Source organism: Chrysemys picta, chromosome 2 (genome assembly GCF_011386835.1).
Source record: "Chrysemys picta bellii isolate R12L10 chromosome 2, ASM1138683v2, whole genome shotgun sequence".
NCBI lineage: Eukaryota > Metazoa > Chordata > Testudines > Emydidae > Chrysemys > Chrysemys picta.
This window is the reverse complement of record NC_088792.1, coordinates 116,741,410-116,761,080: the sequence shown is the minus strand read 5'-3', so window position 1 is coordinate 116,761,080 and position 19,671 is coordinate 116,741,410. Positions and strand designations below refer to the sequence as shown.

At 44.7% G+C, this 19,671-nt stretch overlaps 1 long non-coding RNA gene across 1 annotated transcript; it reads right to left on the bottom strand.

The window, feature by feature from the left end:
- Positions 1-5,325: 5,325 nt before the first annotated feature.
- LOC112059709 (uncharacterized) lies at positions 5,326-8,027 on the bottom strand. Its single transcript, XR_002888984.3, has 3 exons — positions 7,812-8,027; positions 7,551-7,625; positions 5,326-6,347 (listed from the first exon to the last, which is right to left on the bottom strand). It is a non-coding gene; the product is annotated as an uncharacterized LOC112059709 (long non-coding RNA).
- Between the last annotated feature and the right edge of the window lie 11,644 nt (positions 8,028-19,671).

Below are 19,671 nucleotides of genomic sequence, written 5' to 3'. Positions count from 1 at the left end.
CCAATCAGCTCCAGTTCAGATGCATTTTGTGCCAAAGTACTGAAAGCACTGCAATCTGCTATAGACAGCAGAAAAGCAAAGGACCTCGAAGAGTGATAGTGGAGAGTGAATATTCACTCAGGTAAGCATGGGATGAAATTTGGTTTGAGAAAATAATTATGTGAAATTGCCAAAGAGCTGATTAAAAATTACTTTGCAGAAAGGACAATTACCAAGAGCTAACGTGATGTTGACAGGGAAACAAGTGGACCGAGTGAATGGAATTCAAAGTATGTAAGGTATTTTTTCCCCCCTTCCAACCTATTTTATCTGTGGATGGTGAACTGGGAAGTCCTCACAATGTAACCTTTTAAAAACTGCATTTATTTAAAGGCACTTACAAAAGCAAAATGTCTCCATCACTGCAGAATTTTGAAATATAAATAAGATACACCTCTACCTCAATATACCACTGTCCTCAGGAGCCAAAAAATCTTACCTCGTTATAGGTGAAACCGTGTTATATCGAACTTGCTTTGATCCACCAGAGTGCGCACTCCCACCCCCGGAGCACCGCTTTACCGCGTTATATCCGAATTTGTGTTATATCGGGTCGCGTTATATCGGGGTAGAGGTGTATAATAGAAAAATTCTCTCACAGTCACAAGATTTAAAAGATGATCACAAACTTATAACCTTAAACTGCAATCAATAAATCTTCATGAGAAAATGTAGATATTGCCCTGAATTTGATTAAAATGATTAGTGTCTCCTTAATGCACAGTCCCATTTTGTATGTCTGATGAAGATGTATCAACTCCCAGAGGCATTGAGCCTAACATAGCCACAGTGCCTCCCAGAGCTCCAGCTGCTTTGGAAGCATCCAGCACACACTACTTTTAAGGCAAAGCTCACTCCGCTGTCTGGGGGGATGTAATCTGGTCCCTTCCCATTCTAGTTTTGGGAGGCTAATCCTACTGCCAGCCTTGTGTCAGGCAAGCACAAGGAACAGATTGTGCCCTATCCTTGCACGAGGGCTGCCCTCTTGATCTGCACACCAGGGATTGAACTGGGGACCTCCAGGATTAAAAGTATGAAGAGCTACACCTTGATCTAGAGAGAGCCAAGCCTGGCTATAGCAGACTTATATAGATTCAACACAGAAAAGGTTCTACAACACATGCACACCAGCTTTACACTGGCACAGGAGCATATATAAGGAGGAAGGTTCCTTGTGTCTTCTTCCCCTTATGCACACATGTAGTGCTGGACATAATACAGCCCTCAGACTCAGAAGAGAAAATTCAGTACACACCTGAATAAATGTTGGGCAAATAGATATACATCTTAATTACTTTGTATTTATGTGGCCTGCCTGATAGATCCAGATTGTAAAGAGTCTCAGCTTTCATTTAAAAAAAAGTTTCTGTCCGTCTGTGTTAGAGGAAAGGATAGAAAGACAAAGAAATATATGTGGGCCTATGCTTCCTATTTCCTTAGATTCTACCCTCCCTGTCCAGCATCTGTCAACTGGTAGGTTTGATTTTCCCACAAAGGGTCCCTCCCACCTCGAATAACGAGGAGTCAGTTGAGATAAGGTGAAAAACAAATAAAGTGTATTGAAGAATTGGTGTACAATGAATAGGGCAAAGAAAAGGAGGGAGTAAACAGTAAAATTATGCAATACAGTGATTCCCCAAAATAAACCCTATAAACAGGTAAGTAAACCCCTCAATTGAAACCTTCTTCTATAGATTAAGCTTCAATTGTTACCTGGGACCTCAATCCTCCAGCTAGTTGAAAGCCATCAGAGAGGAGCTCCAGAGAGTCCCTTGATGTTCCTCTGGGTCTGAAGAAGAGTAGATGGTATGTCAGGGGACAGTAGCTGAAGATGGATGATGGTAAGTGGGATGTGGCTGTCTGTCCTTCTCTTCTCCTTGCAGGTCCAAGTGGAGGCAGAGCTGTGAAAAGAAAACTCTAGTCCTCTCTACCACAAGGATGGGTAGGTAAATGCAAGTCAGACCCGCAACAGTCCCTTGCTGTCACTCAGATGGACAACCTCTGAGCAGAGCTCAGGACAGACGTATCTAACCTTGCCCAGGTAACCCTGTAGAAGGAGCAGAAAACCCCTTCTGGGAAACCCTGTGGAAAAGGCAGTAAAAAAACCCAGTTTTATCCAGAAGTTGTTTACCACTTCTGAGGAGAAATAAAAAGCGTGAAAACTGTGATCAGCTGGGTCACCTGGGCACAAACTCCATTTTGGGAACCAATATGGGTTCCTGAAATTATACACAACATACAAAATGGACATAACCCAACATCTGTGATGGGGTATACAGATCCCACACTGACTAAGAAGGGATTAATGAGAATCTGTGGGCCCAATGAGGCCCACCCCATTAAATCTGGATGAGGTGTCAAACCTGGAAGGAGGAGTTAAAAGAGGAAAAGCCCATCTCAGTAGATGCTGATTGGGAGAGGGAGTGGACCTCTTGAGCTAGCCCTGTGAAGGAAGGCCTCTGGGGCCCGACTCTAACCAGAGACTCCTAAATGTCAGAGCCCCCTTGGGGTAGATAGGCCTGGTGTGGGGCCTTTTTGTTCTCCATAACTTGTGTGGTTCCTCTTGTTGGGGATCTATGGAAGAGTCAGCCTGGTAAGAGACTGTAAGAAAAGCCTAGTTGCAGGCCATGGTAGGAAACAGACAAGGGATACAGCAGAGGAGCTGACCAAACAGACCTTCTCCATTCATACAGGGTCCCTGAACTGAAGCCCCAAGTAGGGGGTGGGTCTGAGTTCCCCTACCCACCCACCTTGGGTGGTGGTGCAAGGGCCCTAGAGCCAAGGACTTGAAAGTCTACAAAGCAAGAAGTTGGGCTGAATCTCTAGTGTGGTGCTGCCAGACTATTGCTGTGTTGTTGGACTCAGTTTATCCCAGAAGGGGTGGGACTAAAAGTGACCTGGCCAGAGGGTTGAGCCACAGGATGAGGCAGACAAGCTAAGTGCCAGCATGGCTGTCAGCATGGGGTGACAAATGAGAAAAGGCTGCTATGCAAAGCTTTGCCTTGAGAAGACCTGCCTATGGTGAAGAGACTCGTCCAACCCTCATGTCTGCAGAGCGAACCTTCCAAATGGGAACCAGCTATAACTGATACAGTGATATCTGCCTGAGTCGGCAATCAGCCTAAAGCAATGAAATAGAGCAAACTCCCCATTTGCTATAAATCTTAGTGGAGTATCATCTCTAATGATGACAATTGAGTGTCAACATTAATATTTTCTTGTTGATCATTTTAGCAGATGGAATGGGGGTAGTGGGCAGGAGTGAAGCACACTGGGTTAGGAGTTACTATGGGGAAGGAAATGCAGAGAAAACAACAGATGAGACTCACCATAACAGGAAATGGGGAGAGATACAGGGAAAGGAGGGTGGAGAAGGAGAAAAAACAAAAGGCTGAAATAGCAGTTCCCTAAAAAGGGCCGATATTTCCACTGAGCGCTGAACAAATAATAAATAACTAAACTAAACATTTAATTACAATATAAAAAACTCATTCTTTTCTTGATCTCTGTGAAAACTTCTGTACATTTCACTGTATATTGTGCGGAGTACTTAGCCCTGAGTTTATAACCTAGTCCACAAACCATGATTAAACATGAAAGTTGTCCCACTCCTCCAAAATGAGCTTGACACCTCTGATCTAGCGCATGTCATATAACCATACACATACCCGAGCATCTGATTACAGGTGGAAATTTTTTGACAAAATGCTTTTTGGATTTTCTTTGGTCAGAAAACACCAATTTGTTGAAATTGGAAGTTTTTGCAGGGAAGCGTTAGTTTTGATGAAACTTTTGTTAGGAAGGTTTTTCATGTCTAGACTGAAATTTCCAGTCAAAAATGAAAGTGAAAGAAACTTCTCCATAACACCACCACCCGACCTGTCCCCTAGAACAGTGGTTTTCAACCAGGGGTACAACCCTGAGGTTACGCAGAGGTCTTCCAGGATGTACATCAACTCATCTAGATATTTATCTGATTTTACAACAGGCTACATAAAAAACACTAGTGAAATCAGTACAAACAAAAATTTCATACAATGACTTGTTTTTACTGCTCTATATACTATACACTGAAATGTAAGTACAATATTTATATTCTAATTGATTTATTTTATAATTATATGGTAAAAATGAGAACATAAGCAATTTTTCTGTAATAATGTGCTGTGGCACTCTTGGATTTTAATGTCTGATTTTGTAAGCAGGTAGTTTTTAAGTGAGGGGTACGCAAGACAAAGCAGACTCCTAAAAGGGGTACAGTAGTTTGGAAAGGTTGGGAGTTACTGCTCTTGAATAGCCTATTGCTTAGTGGTTAAGGCCTTCACCTGTGCTCTGGGAGAACTGTGTTCAGGTTTCTGCTCTTCCTGTTTTGGAGCAACAACTTGAACTGAGGTCTCCCGTATCCTGTGTGAGTGTCCTAACCACAGTGGCTATTGGCCATTCTGGGGTGGGTCTCTCGTTTTTTTGTGAAAAATTTGAAAATGTCTCAGTTGCATCCTGATGTGGAATAGAAACGGTTTTGAAATCTCAAACTTTCCCACGATGGGAAAACTCTTTCCTGCCCAGCTCTACTTCACAGATGGCTGGACCCAGTTATGATGCCGTAATGTTTGAAATCAACATACGTGAGTGTCACAACTAGAAAAGGTACCTTATCCCAAGCCCCCAGACATCAGAGTACAGACTGAGTGAACATTAACTAGATGAAAGGGAAATGCCACTGTCCTAAATCCTTTCTACAGCCAGAACTACAACACCCATAGTGCAAGCACGCACACGTGCTCACACAAAACACAATAAACATAGGCACGGGAAGGTTTTAGATGTTCACCAACAAGTTCAGACTTGTTGGTGAACAGAGATTCACAGGAACTCATGTCAGGAAGATTTTGCCCAGAGTATGGTTTGTCCAGGATAGAATGCACCAAGTAAAATATATAGCCAACCTGATCTGTACACGTATTCATGCAAATTCCAAGCTGCTATTCCATGGATTAAATGGTTAAAGAGTCTTTTATCCAAAGTCTTTTTTTATGATTCTTGGCAAAGAAACACAGTAATCATAGTTAATGCAGGTTTTGAAAGAAAGGGAGTGAACCAAAACTTTGTTATTATGTGAAGCAAGCACAGGGTAAAGTATTTGGATGTTCTGCCAGTTTTCTAAAGATTCTCCTTAAATGTAGTTTTAAGATAATAATACCATTCAAAGCAAGGGGCTGTTTACATTACTTTTATTAGGATTTTACAACAAATGTATACAAGTCAAAAAGGCTACTCATTGAATTAAAACTGGCATTGTAATTTCAGTGCATCAGGACTTTGTTTTTTAACAGTAATATCACTTCACAGTGACATGCAGCTCTGGTCAAGACACACAACACTTTTCAAAGCACTATACAAACACTATTTCTCATAACACTTTGCAATGTAGGCCAATTGTAGTACTATTCCTTTATGCAGTTAGGGAAACTAAGACAAAAAGAGAGAAAAAGGCCAGAGTCAATATTGCCTGAGTGACCTTGAAGATCAACATCGGACTTAGAACTAGAAATTCCTAAATGGCCCAGTGGATAGATCAGTGGACTGGGGAACCTGGATTCTATTCCTGTCTCTGCCACTGCCTGCTGGGTGACCTTGGGCAAGTCACTTCACCTGTCTGTGCCTTAGTTTCCCATCTGTAAAAGAGGGATAATAATGTGTACTTCTTCATGAAGCTGTTTGAGATTTACTGTGGAATGTGTTATGTAAGACGTAGGTATTATTATTTTCTTATCTTGAATTTATTACATCCTTGGTTAAGATAGTAAGGTCTGATTCACTATTCCCCTGCACCTAATGTAGTGACTTATACCAGGGCAAAATAGGTGTAAAATGCTACCATTTTGGCTTGGTAGTGTTACATGTCCACTTTACACATTGCTGTGAATGACTGTACAAGGTGATGAGTCATAGTGAATCAGGTCCTATGTAATTTGCTAAACGACACAGTGAATCAGTGGTAAAGCCCAGATTACAAAGTTTCAGTCCTCGTCCCATGGCCTGTGCTTGATCCTGTAAACCACATTGCTTCTCAGTGAAGCCCAGTTGTTGGGAAACTGACTTTCTTGCATAGAAGACCTTCTGTATCACCTTCTTCAGTTCATCTCAAATGTGAATTTGGACATCTAGAAATTGGCGACGAAGCTCTTTGTCCTGTATCTCTCTCTCGCTCTCTCTCTGGGTACTAGCTATCCAGCATCATCTTCCCTGAGAAGTGAGCAGCTAATTCTATGGCATTGGTGTGCTCTCTGGATCTGGTCTGAAGTCAGCTGATCAAAGAAATGGTTATTTAGAGAATGCTGTCAATTTCTTGTAATCTGAGGGCTGTTTAGAAAAGTTGTTGGGAAGACCCACTCATCCCAGAAACAGTACAACATGCTGAAAGGGGATTGCCTAGGTCATGTCTAGGTTTTCTGATCTTATGAAGAAAGAACTTTGTAGCCTATATGCAGTCCTGCATAGAAAAACCCATTAGGCCTAATTCTCCTCTGTTTTATGCCAGTGTATCTCCATTGATTTAGTGGAATTTTTCCTGATTTACTCCTGATCATAAGACCTTGAGCAGTAAAACTTCCATATAGCATCTATAGCAGCTTGTCTCGTTGAAATGCAGCTGGCTACATTTTGCAATCTCAGCATAAAATGTGTCCCTAATGATTACCACTATGCACAATGGTGCTGGTGTACTTGATACTGTTCCTTGGAGTAGGAGCATACATCTTCAGCAGATATTGCCTAACCACACTATTTTTAACAGCAGATTGCATCCCTGGGTTGTTGTGGTTCATATTTTAGATATAAGGAGGCAGTGTAGTCTAGTGGCTAGATCACAGGATTAGGACTCTGGGTTCTATTCCTGCTACTGGCCTGCTAGGTGATAGTGGGCAAATCATTTCACAACTCTGTGCTTCAGTTTCCCCATCTGCAAAATGGGGACAATACTGACATTCTTTGAGGTCTATGGATGAAAAGATCTAGATATTATTATTAGCTACCAGCAGGATGCCACCTCCTCCCTTAGTCATGCCTACCTCTACCCTTTCCCCTCCTTCACACCTGCACAATCAAGGGCAGGTTTAAGGCCATAGTGGGAGACTTTCAAAGGCACACATGGTAGTTAGGTTCCTACCTCCCACTGACTTTCCATGGGAGCTGGGTACCTAACTGCCATTTATGCCTTTGAAAATGTTCCCTATACTGTTTATAAGGGGGCTGAGGAAAAAAAGATTTGGGTTTTGAGACACACTAAACTGCAGAGGGCACAGTGTGTCCAAGAGAAATTACAACATGTGGATTTGAGAGCAATGCTCAAGCAAGATTATAAAAAACAATAAGGAAGACATTAAATTAGAGCTGATTGGCTGGAAGAAATGTAATGACAGAGGAATTGGAAAACATTAAACAAGATAAAACAAAGCCCATAAAAATAGTCCAAAAAGATAAATAAGTAAAAACAGCTAAAAATATCTTACCTTAATTTCAGGGGCACTAAAATAATATTTGGAATCCTGTCAGCTCATGTTCCAGGAAACAGTTATCAGTCTGGACTAAAAAAAGAGAAGACAGGAGGAGAATTAAGGAGACCTAAAAATAGCTGACAGCATAGAACACACTGAATGATAAATAGGAGATAGGCATAGGAACAGTAGTAGTCATATAGGATTGGGTAAGGGAATGGAATTTATTTCTGCCTGTAAAATTGGGGTTTCAGAGTTTCTCTGTACCAGACCCACCTTCTTGCTCAATAATGTCAAGGATTGTTCTCCCTAGATCATTCTTTTTCTCCAATGATGGGTTTATGGTTTTCTAGGGTTTTTCTACACAGTGTGTGGCTAGTTGAGAAATTCTGAATTGAGTAGGTATTTCAATGATTAATTAGATCTCTGACCTCAGTTTCTTCTGCCTTGCACCTTGTATAGTTGCCATGTGCATGGCAAATGCCAAGTGGCTATAAAATGCTACCAAGCCAGAATAGTAGCATTTTACACGCACTTTGCACAGGTGTTAATGATTACACAGGTTCCAGGCACTGTAGAATCAGGCCCATAGACTAATATGAAAAAGTCCCCATCGCTGGTGCAAGGATGGGCCCAAAGAAACAGACTGGTGTCAGGAACAAAACAGAAGGTATATGAAGAAACTACATTAGTCATGAGAAATGTGACCATCTCAGATATAAACTGGAGAAATATTGTAAAAAGGGAGACATATTTTAAATTACTAAATGTTCTAGGCAGGAATGCAGTTTATATCATGAATTTTAATATTGTGTACGTTATTGGTTCTGATGCATCTTTTGACTTGTGGCAAAGGAACACTGGATTTTTCATAACAAATCAGACCACACATGTTGATTCAGTTGCAAATAAAAAAAATCCCAAAATGCATCTAGCTAACTCAGCGATACTGTACATTGTGGGGGGGAGGGGTGGGAATTCCTTTCTGAGCCCTGCAAGTGAGCAGTTTGCCCTGCAGCATGAGATTTGATGACTCTTATTTTAGCTTGCTGCCAAGTGTGACTGTTGTTAAAGGTCATACAATTAATGAATCAATCCTTTTTTAAAATTCAGTTTTAAAGTATTTGACTCAGTGGCATCCAGTGTAGTCTACAGACTGACTATACATCATATGGAGAATTACAGTCCACTTCAGTTCAGCACTTACAACAGGGGTGAGCAAACTTTTTGGCCTGAGGGCCACATTGGGGTTGCAAACCTGTATGGGAGGCCGGGTAGGAAAGGCTATGCCTCCCCAAACAGCCTGGCCCCCGCCCCTATCCACTCCCTCCCACTTCCCATTCCCTGACTGCCCCCCTCAGAACTCCCAACCCATCCAACCCCCCCCACTCCTTGTCCCCTAACTGCCCCCTCCCAGGACCCCCCACCCTTAACCGCCCCCTGGGACCCCACCCCCTATCCAACCCCCCGCTCCCAGTCCCCTGACTGCCCCTACCCCTATCCACACCCCTGCCCTCTGACAGCCCCTGGGACCGCATACCTATCCAACCCCCCTGTTCCTTGTCTCCCGACCCCTATCTACACCCCCGTTCCCTGACAGGCGCCCCAGGACTCCCATGCTTATCCAACCCCCCTGTTCCCCATCCCCTGACCGCCCCCCCCCAGAACCTCCACCCCATCCAACTGCTCCCTGTCCCCTGATTGCCCCCTGGGACTCCCCGCCCCTTATCCAACCCCCCTGGCCCCAGCCCCCTTACCATGCTGCTCAGAGCAGCATGTCTGGCAGCCACGCCGCCAAGCTGGAGCTAGACACGCTGCCACTATGCTCGGCAGGATTGCACCACTCCGCCACCCAGAGCGCTGCCCGCATGGCAGCATGGCTGCGGGGGATGGGGGACAGCTGGGGAGGGGCCAGGGGCTAGCCTCCCTGGCCGGGAGCTCAAGGGCCAGCAGGATGGTCCCACAGGATGGATGTGGTCTGCGGGTCGTAGTTTGCCCAACTCTGACTTACAAGGATCAGTCAGCTACAATGACCAATTTCTGCAAACCCTAAGCAGCCACATATTGCCCGTGCATAGTATAGATGGGCTGGCTTCTTGGCTGCCAGTGACAGGGATCAGACTGCACCATGGCAGTGCATTGGAACAATGGCAGCACTGGTGTCTTCACTCAGCCTGTTCTGAGCTTCCACTGCACCAAAAGGTGATGATTTTTCAGACCATTGAAACAATGTAAAAAAAAAGCCAGAAGGAATTGCCGAAGCATTTCAGAATCCCTCAGTCTGCTGTCATCTTGGCATTGCAAGGACTGACTGTAGTACCATATTGTGTTATGATGGGGGGAGGAGGTCTGTAAATATTGGAGACTGGTGCTCATTTCATAACTTGCATAGTTTGGCTTTTCATTCTGTAGAAGAAAGAAGCAACAGAAAGTTACTAGAGTTGTTGTTTTTTCAGGGTGGGGGGGAGGAGATTTGGTAATTTATGGTTTATTTTCCATATAATGCTTTTATTATATGCTCAATGTTTCTGCAGTTTTGAAATTCTAATATTATCTATTGGCCAAGATTTTTTGAACAGGCCAAGGAGCACTCGGTGCAAGTCTGGAGAGGGGCGGGAGTGTGGTAAGGTGATTATAAGTCACCTTGTGCCTCCCAAATCCTGGGGATAGTGGGCACTCGTCCAGTCCCTGTCCTAAATTAAAGTAGTCTAATGGCTCCTTTAATCTACACCAGTAGTCAATGACCTCTAAGAGCAGTCCTAGCAGCCAGGGATCAACCAGATGCAGGGGATGTCCTGGTGACACTCCCTTTCCTGGTCATGCCCCTTGAACCACTGGCCCGGAGTGAGGTGGCTTCAGAGTGCTGCAGAGGCTCTATGACACTCAAGGATTCCCCTGTGCAGGGGTATCTTCCAATGGTTGTTTCCACCAGCTACAGGTTTGTTTTCTGCCATAAGGGCAGTATAAAGCAGACAACTCATCAGATAGTCAGGGCTTCATATAGCACACTAAAGTGTGGTGGTTGCTTACAGACAAATAAGAAGACACGATTTCTGCCCTGATTTCTACAGGTTTTGCAAGCAGAGTATACCAGCAGTGCAGTGCAAAACACCTTGTAACTCTAGGATCTGGTCCGGAATGATGAAACATACAGCACAGCAAAAGTCTTCACATACCTTATATTGCTTTAGGCTGGGCTTTGCCATGGAGTCTAGGAGTTAGGCACCTAACTCCCATTGAATTTCAGTGAGATTTGTACGCCTAACTCTTTGTCCCTTTTGAAAATCCCAGTCTTCAACTGTCACTACAGTCATAATAAGTTAGATGCCATGGGATCCCTTTAAGACAACAGCTGTAGATTTAGCTACATTCACCATTGTTCGTAAACCTGAATTCAGAGAATCATGGAATCATAGAAGATTAGGGTTGGAAGAGGCCCCAAAGCAGGACCAACCCCAACTAAATCATCCCAGCCATAGCTTTGTCAAGCTGGACCTTAAAACCCTCTAAGGATGGAGATTCCACCACCTCCTGAAGTAACCCATTCCAGTGCTTCACCACCCTACTAGTGAAACAGTGTTTCCTAATATCCAACCTAGACCTCCCGCACTGCAACTTGAAACCATTGCTTCTTGTTCTGTCATCTGCTACCACTGAGAACAACCAAACTCCATCCTCTTTGGAACTTCCCTTCAGGTAGTTGAAGGCTGCTATCAAATCCCTCCTCACTCTTCTCTTCTGCAGACTAAATAACCCCAGTTCCCTCAGCCTCTCCTTGTAAGTCATGTGCCCCAGCCCCCTAATCATTTTTGTTGCCCTCTGCTGGACTCTCTTCAATTTGTCCACATCCTTTCTGTAATGGGGGGCCCAAAACTGGACACAGTACTCCAGATGTGACCTCACCAGTGCCAAATAGAGGGGAATAATCACTTCCCTCAATCCGTTGGCAGTGCTCCTACCCATATGCTGTTAGCCTTCTTGGCAACAAGGGCACACTGTTGACTCATATCCAGCTTCTCGTTCACTGTAATGTCCAGGTCCTTTTCTGCAGAACTGCCGCTTAGCCAGTCAGTCCCCAGCCTGTAGCAATGCTGAGATTCTTCCATCCTAAGTGCAGGACTCTGCACTTGCCCTTGTTGAACCTCATCAGATTTCTTTTTGCCCAATCCTCAAATTTGTCTAGGTCACTCTGGACCCTATCCCTACCCTAATTAATGACTATCAAAGCAAAACGTTATCTCATACAGGCTAGTTAAAATATCCAAAGAAGTCAGGAGTGAAAACTGAATGATGGAAACAATTAGGGAGAGGATAAGGGCATTCTATTTATTCAGTTTTATTAGAATCAAGAATATAATCAACACTGGGAAAAGAAGAAAGTTGATATCATTAGCAAAAGTGAAGAATAGAGAACTAGGAGGCCGTGAGATAACTGGAGTATTTTAATGCAAATGTCCTAAATAGTTTTACTAGATAAAAATCCCCAGGAGGGTGCTTTCTAAATCAACAGCATACCTGGGCGTCTTAGCTCCCTCCTACACATCAGTTGGACAGAAGCTCTAGTTCATTTAAGGATACTCATAACAACAAATCTCTGCAGGCTACAACAAATTTCATATTACAGTGGGCTGGTTTTTTTGTTGTTTTTTTTGTTAAGAGGCTGGGAAAGAAGAATGTAGGTAACTGAAATTATAAAAATCTTCTTATGTACAAATATGGTCCTGGAACAAATTATCATAATACAAGATGTATTTAGCTGACCCAGAAATTCATGGGTCATTCATTTATGCAACTGGCTAGGAAGGAAGGCTCCTTCTGATTAAAAAACAATTAAAAGTGAGCCCTTTATTTCTAATCAGAATGCGGGTCTGTGTGAAAGAAATAACAGCTTTGCTTTTCTTCTTGTTTTTTAATGTGTTATGAATTTCATATTCCTGAAGAAGATGACTTAGTAATATTCTCACCTCTGCGCCAGCCCCTTCACTGCCGAGATCTGGCTGGGGGAGAGTTCCTCCAGCACAGGCACTGTGGCAGATAGCTGTAAGTCTGCTTCCAAGGACCCCTTTGCTAGTCCTAGTGTAGGGGGGAGGTCCCTGGGGTGCGGTGGGGCCACAGCACATAATACTGAGCAGTGCTGTCACCCATAGGAGGACATTTCAGGCGGAATTCAGACAGGCCCCCAGGACTATCTAAATTATTCTGGAGGCCACCCCAGTCTCCAGAGCAGCCCAGGATTTCTGTGCTACGCCTCTTAAAGGCACAGCACAGAATCTCACCCTTGGTAGGCTAATTTCCACTCTTCCTCAGTGCTGCCAGTTAACTTCAGTCCCAACACTCTACCATGCTAGGTTTGGGTTCACACAGTTCTATTGCTGCAGCTCAGTCCCAGCATTCAGCACACCTGATATTCCCATCCTGGGCCCTTGGGTACAGGCTTCCAGTCATACTAAATTCTGCCCAAAGATATGCTCCCTGCACTGCTTTAGTGCTAGAGATACCAGGCCACATCATGCCCTATATAAAGGCCAGCGGCATAGGCGCTGACTCCATGGGTGCTCCGGGGCTGGGGAAAAGCTGGTGGGCGCTCTGCACCCACCAGCACCTCCCCGCCCCCCCATGCCCCAGCTCACCTCCACCTCTGCTCCACTTCTGCCTCCTCCCCTGAGTGCGCTGCCGTGTCCTGCTTCTCCCCCTCCCTCTCAGCGCTTGCACCACAAAACAGCTGTTTCGCACAGCAAGCCTGGGAGGGAGGGGGGAAGAGGGGGAACGTGGCGCACTTGGGGGAGGAGGTAGGGCCGGGGTGGGGATTTTGGGAGGGGTCCAATAGGGACACAGATAGGCGGAGTTAGGGCGGGGACTTTGGGGCAGGGGTGGAGTTGGGCGGGGCCAGAGGCATGAGTACCCACCGGCGCAGAAAAAGTTGGCGCCTGTGGCCAGGGGGCAGGATTGGAAAAGTATAAGTAGGTTCAAAAAAGAATTAGATAAGTTCATGGAGGATAGGTCCATCAATGGCTATTAGTCAAGATGGTCAAGGACACAACCCCATGTTATGAGTGTCCCTAAATCTCTGACTACCAGAAAATGGGACTGGATGACAGGGGATGCAACACCCAATAATTATCCTGTTTTGTTCATTCCCTCTGAAGCATCTGGTGCTGACCACTGTCAGAAGACCGGATACTGGGCTAGATGGACCATTGGTCTGACCCAGTATGGCTATTCTGATGTTCTTAAGGTGTTCAGAGAAATCATTTTAATGTAAGAAAAGATACTGTTTGCTACTGATTCATTATGTCACTGAGCAAATGACTCAGTTCAGCAGCCGCTGAAACAAGGTGAAGTTTTTGGTAGTTTGTACAGCAGGACCTACTGGGATTTGTGTGAATTATTTTGTTGGAATAAGTGTTAACTAACATGATGTTAAATACAGCTTTGCACTCAGTGTGGATAAAAGCTATGGTGTCTAACATGTCAGCTGTGTGTGGTTAATTCTGGAGTGGACCCTAGAATTAACCATGACCAGAAGACATGATGCATAATGTTGTACATGACTGTCTTTGTCTACAGCAAGTGTTGAACTAGATTATATCTACACTTGAGCTGGAGGTATAATTTCCAGTCTGGTAGACATATGTGCACTAGCTTTAAACGAGGTAGCACGCTAAAAATAGAAGTGTAGCTATGGTAGTTCAGGTGGGTACTGATTTGGGCAGCTGGCCCAAGCCATCACCCATACTACCCTGGCTACATTTTAGCATGCTAAATTGAGCAGAACTAGCACATGTATGTCAACATGAGCAGGGAATCACACTTCCCAGCTCAAATGTAGACATACCTTTAGTGCTAGTTAGCACATGTTCTCAAACAGTATCATTTCCCAGTATAGACAAGGTCTTGGTGTGTGCTAAAAGATAACAGTTAAATACTGAATGCCAATGTAGCACAGCTGGTTGTGCAGAAGTAATAACTGGCACACTGCAATGTAGTATAGGCCAACATACAGGTATAATGAATACATGCAAGAGTATTGGCGGCTGGTAAATACAAAACTGTGATTATTTTGGTCATTCTGCTCAATGTGTGTTAAAAAACCTCTCTGCATGTTTCCTTCAGGAAAATAAACATGACTAATGGCACCAATTCCTCTATGCCAGGGGTGGGCAAACTACGGCCTGGGGGCTGCATCCAGCCCTCCAGATGTTTTAATCCAGCCCCCAAGCTCCCGCTGGGGAGCGGGGTCCGGGGCTTGACCCGCTCCATGCGGCTCCCAGAAGCAGCGGCATGTCCCCCCTCCAGCTCCTACACGTAGGGGCAGCCAGGGAGCTCCGCCCCTTTCTCCCACCCCAAGCACTGCCCCCGCAGCTCCCATTGGCCAGGAACCGTGGCCAATGGGAGCTGTGGGGGCAACACCTGCGGACAGGGAAGTGTGCAGAGCTACCTAGCCGTGCCTCTGCATAGGAGCTGGAGGGGGGACATGCCGCTGCTTCTGGGAGCTGCTTGAGGTAAGCGCTGCCCAGAGCCTGCACCTCTGACCCTCTCCCATGTGCCAACCCCCTGGCCCAGCCCTGATCCCCTTCCTGCCCTCCGAACCCCTCTGTCCCAGCCCAGAGCAAACTCCTGCACCCCCAACCCCTCATCCCCCCCCCCGCACCCTGAACTGCTCATTTCTGGCCCCACTCCAGCCAGATGTGGCCCTCGGGCCAAAACGTTTGCCCACCCCTGTTCTATGCAGGGATTTTGAACATTACATGCAATACTTAAATCCGAAGTCATTGTTAAGTGAACAAACATTTCCTAGCCCTTTCCCAGCAGGAATAACAATTTTGAAATATCAGCACAAACAGGAGACTGATTTTTGGCAGCTGCAACAGCCAGTGATTAAAATAGTACCTATGCACACCTGTGCCCCCTCAGCCAACTGTCCTTGCAAGGCACATAAGACTAAAATTTTCACAAAACTGTGTTCTTCACAGTGACTGATGCTGCAGCTTCCTGCAAATCCTGCCTCTCTCAGTCAGCTGCTACAGATTGTTCATAGCACCAAGTTAAGGTGTTTAAAAAAGAACCACTAAAACCAGATACATTTTCTGAAAAACAAAGGGGTCTTTTTTTCAGAAAAAGTCAAACATATACATCTATCCAGACAAATCCACATTAAATGATGTTGGAAACTTGGGATGATTGACCATTTACAGTTATTTTCTTGGGGAGTGGGATAAGGTGTGCATACTCCACAATGGCTTAGCAAAGGTTAAGTTGCTGCTGTGGGCTCATTAATCCCACCCTGGTACACCTGTACTTGTGGTCAGACTTGGAAGGGCAGTTAAAAGGAGAAGGCTCCCTGAAGGAAGGTAGGCCTGCTGTGGGACTATTGTGTTTGGTTTTCTACCCAGGATTGTTGTGCATATTTTTACCTGGGCCGGGTTTCTGGTTTGAATGAGACTGCTGCTGGTAATACCCACTTAGCCAGGATAAAACTCTTTTTGCACTCTCCCAGAGTCCTGAGCCTAGAAGTGCCTCAGCCATAGAAAGCTAGTAGCCATTTTTAAAAGGGCTTTCAGCAGACCCTGCCTTTTCAGAACTGATCATATGCCACATCCCTCACCTAATCTGGTGCTAGTATTTATGTAACGAGATTGAGGCTTCAGAGAAGCAGGATTGTGTCCTGTATGCTCTGATCCAGTGGTTCTCAAACTGTGAATCGGGACACCGTTTTAATGGGGTTCTCATGGCTGGTGTTAGACTTGCTGGGGCCCGGGGCTGAAGCCAAAGCCCAAGTGCTTCAGCCCTAGGTGAGGGGCTCAGGCTTTGGCCTTGCCTTCCTGGGGCAATGTGGCTCAGGCAGGCTCCTTCTTAGTGATGAAGGCCCGAATGCACAAAAGGAGTTAAGCACTGTGACAATCAGCATCACAACGTCTAACTTTTAGGTACCTATAAAATCACTGCCATTCACAAAGCCTAAGTTAGGCACCTAGGCTCCCTTTACAATGAATGGGGAGATATAGGTGCCTTAGAGTGTGATTCACAAAAGGCTGCATGCTAGCAGGGATCCACTTAAACTAGCCAGTGGGAGATGCCAGCAACAGAGGTGCATGCTAAGCCTAGCCATGTCTTGGAGATAGGTGCATTCCTGAAGCCCAGACTTAGCCACTTATCTCTGCTAGCAATTCTTACCTGCAAACCCTCTCTTAGCATTAGGTGCCTCTGCTGTTTTAGCAAGAAGGTGGGGGGAAGGGAGGCCCTCCATCATAACTTTTAGCTGAGTGATTAGAGTACTTACCTGGGATGGGGGAGACCCTGCCAGTTCAAATCCACCTCCTCCTGAGGGGGTGAACGGATTTGAATAGGGATCTGCTGCCTCTCAGGAGGGTGCTCCAACCACTGGGCTATGGGATATTCTGATGTGGGGCTCCCTCAGTCTCTCCTGTTGAAGCTCTTGCACTCTGGTAAATAATGAAAGCATCATTAGAGCAGAGGGACTGGATCCTGGTTCTCCCACCTCTCAGATGAGTGCTCTGATCACCATGCTATAGAGTCACTCATGCCTCGCTCTCGCTGTCATTTGAGCCAGAGAGAGCAAGAGTGCCCTCTGAGCACACCTACCAGATCAGGCCTCCCATGTGATTTAGGTGGCTGAATGCCTGTCTTCCTCTGGTTTGTGAATTATTCAGGGGCTTATGCAGAAGGTTGATGCCCAGATGCCTACTGGGAGGCAGCAGTGTGTATGCTCAGAAGCAGAAACATAGGTCTCTGGAAAGCTTTTACTGCAAAATTTAGGTAGTGACAGAGTTTAGACCCATACAAGGTTCAGCAAGAGTCCTGTCTGTCCCAAAACTGGGACTTGAGTATCTAACTCTTTTTGTGCATTCTGGCCAAAGTGCTTTGTGTTTGGTGCCCATTTGGTGCTTTCTGTTTCTTCACCAATGTCTGTCACTTTACTCACTGCCGAGTTGACTGGTTGTGCCTCATCACAAGCTTGGGATTTGCAAATGCTGCTCTTGGTGGATGGTGGCTCTGGTTCATCTTCCATTTTTCACGTTCTGTTGTTTATTGTCCTATATGTACAGTGTGGTCAGTTAGTGTTTTATTTGGATTGGACATTAATTCTACAATGTATCTCTGTGCCAGCCAGTGTCTCCAGAAGGTAATTCTTATTCTCTTCATGGGAGATGTTTCAGTTGTATTCCTTCTCAACACTTAAAAGGTTCCGTGTTCGGGTGTACCCACTGGGAAGCACTTCAGCCTCTATGATTGCATTTGATTATCATTGTACCATGTTTCCTCATCCTCCTTGTACCGTGTCCTTCTTATCTTCAGTGGATGACAAGTCCTGGAAGTCAGTTACTCTGTTGCATTGATGCAGTTAGGACAGGTGCAACATTAGTCGCATTATTAGTTCCCTTTGGGCTGGATGAACATAAGAGTGGCCATGTTGGGTCAGACCAAAGATCCATCTAGCCCAGTATCCTGTCTTCCGACAGAGGCCAATACCAGGTGCCCCAGAGGGAATTAACAGAACAGGTAACCATCAAGTGATCCATCCCCCTGTCGCCCATTCCCAGTTCCAGATAGCCCCGTACCAGCCATTGCAGAGTGCTATCATATCACTGGTTGTGCTGCTGGTTAGCACACTTTGAATACCCGGATGAGTACTTCTTTTGCCGCTGCTACTCAGTGCTTACTGCCTCTCACTTGGTTTTTATTTAATAGAGACACACAGACTGACACTTATTTCAAGGCTGCCTTGCAGATATCCACTACATCTTGCCTGTCAGACCATAGGTGCTCGAACTAGGGGTGTGGGGGGTGCTGCAGCACCGCCCCGGTGGATTCCATCATGTACAGGGTTTACAATTTGGTTCAATGGCTCTTACTACCCCCACTATAAAAATTGTTCCAGCACCCCTGTGTCAGACTTGACCTTTGTTTGGGGGGTTGAGGTGACTTGCACTCACCTGATTTTGGTACTTGTCGCCAGGCAGTGGAGCATTTAACAGAAGCAGAGCCACTTTGACCTAAGGTGACAGTCAATAATTATCCCAGTGATATTTATATTAGCCTGCCTCATACTTTAGCTCAAACAAAATGTGAGATAAAGTTGATTTTGAGAGGTTTTCAACAGAGTTTAAAAAACACAACACATACAAATGGCCAGCCAGAAGCATGTACTTCAGTGCTATACCAGCAAGTGCCTCTATCACATGCAAGGGTTAATCGCTCAGAAACTGCTACATGAATTAAGATCCACCCATTAATGGACTGTTCCTGGACCTTTACATTAGTAATGTGTGAATGATTTGTTCCCCTGCACAAGTTATGGTAGTTAAACAAAAGGCCCTTTCAACAAACATTTTGATTCCCGTAACTCGGGCTTGGGAAAATTAACATTAGTCATCCAGTACACTAGTAAGTATTCTTTCATTTAAATTCTTACAGAGTTTTAGCTTATTGCGTACTACATAGGGTAGAAAAAATGCAGAGCAAGGTTAAATACAACACACACATTGATTTGAGGTTTTCCTATGCTTCCTAGCTGTCCATACATTACTTTGACAACGGGACTAGCTGAAATGCAGCTATATGCAAGGATGTGCATGTCTGTAAAAAAGCAGATATAGCACAAATGGTGTGAGTTCTTCATTGTTATAGAGCTATAGGAAATGCCATTCATTTAGAAATATGGTTGTTTTAGAAAGCAAATGTTAGTTCAGAATATTTCCATTCTTATCATTTCGACTAGAGTTCTTCTTGCAGCACGTGGCTCTCTGTTAGAAAATGGACAGTCGAAGGCAAATTTTCCATGTTGATATCTTCTTTTACTGCTTGGTGTTGAACAAATGAATGGGGAACTTTGAGTGGTCTGACTGGTGAATGCTGTTGCCATCCAAACAGTGAACTGGTAGGATGACTTTTTTTACATAATAAGAGAAATGCTGATTTAAAACATGTGCTCTTGAAGATCCTTATAAAACAGCCAACTGTAAAACACATATCACCATGTAAATGCATATTGGTCAGAAATATGAAAACCAGCTGAGTATTAGCAGAGTATACACTCAATTAATTACAGCCTTGTACAACTATTTAGCTGCTCGCACTTGCAATTATAAATTCACAGTAAACTAATATAATTGCA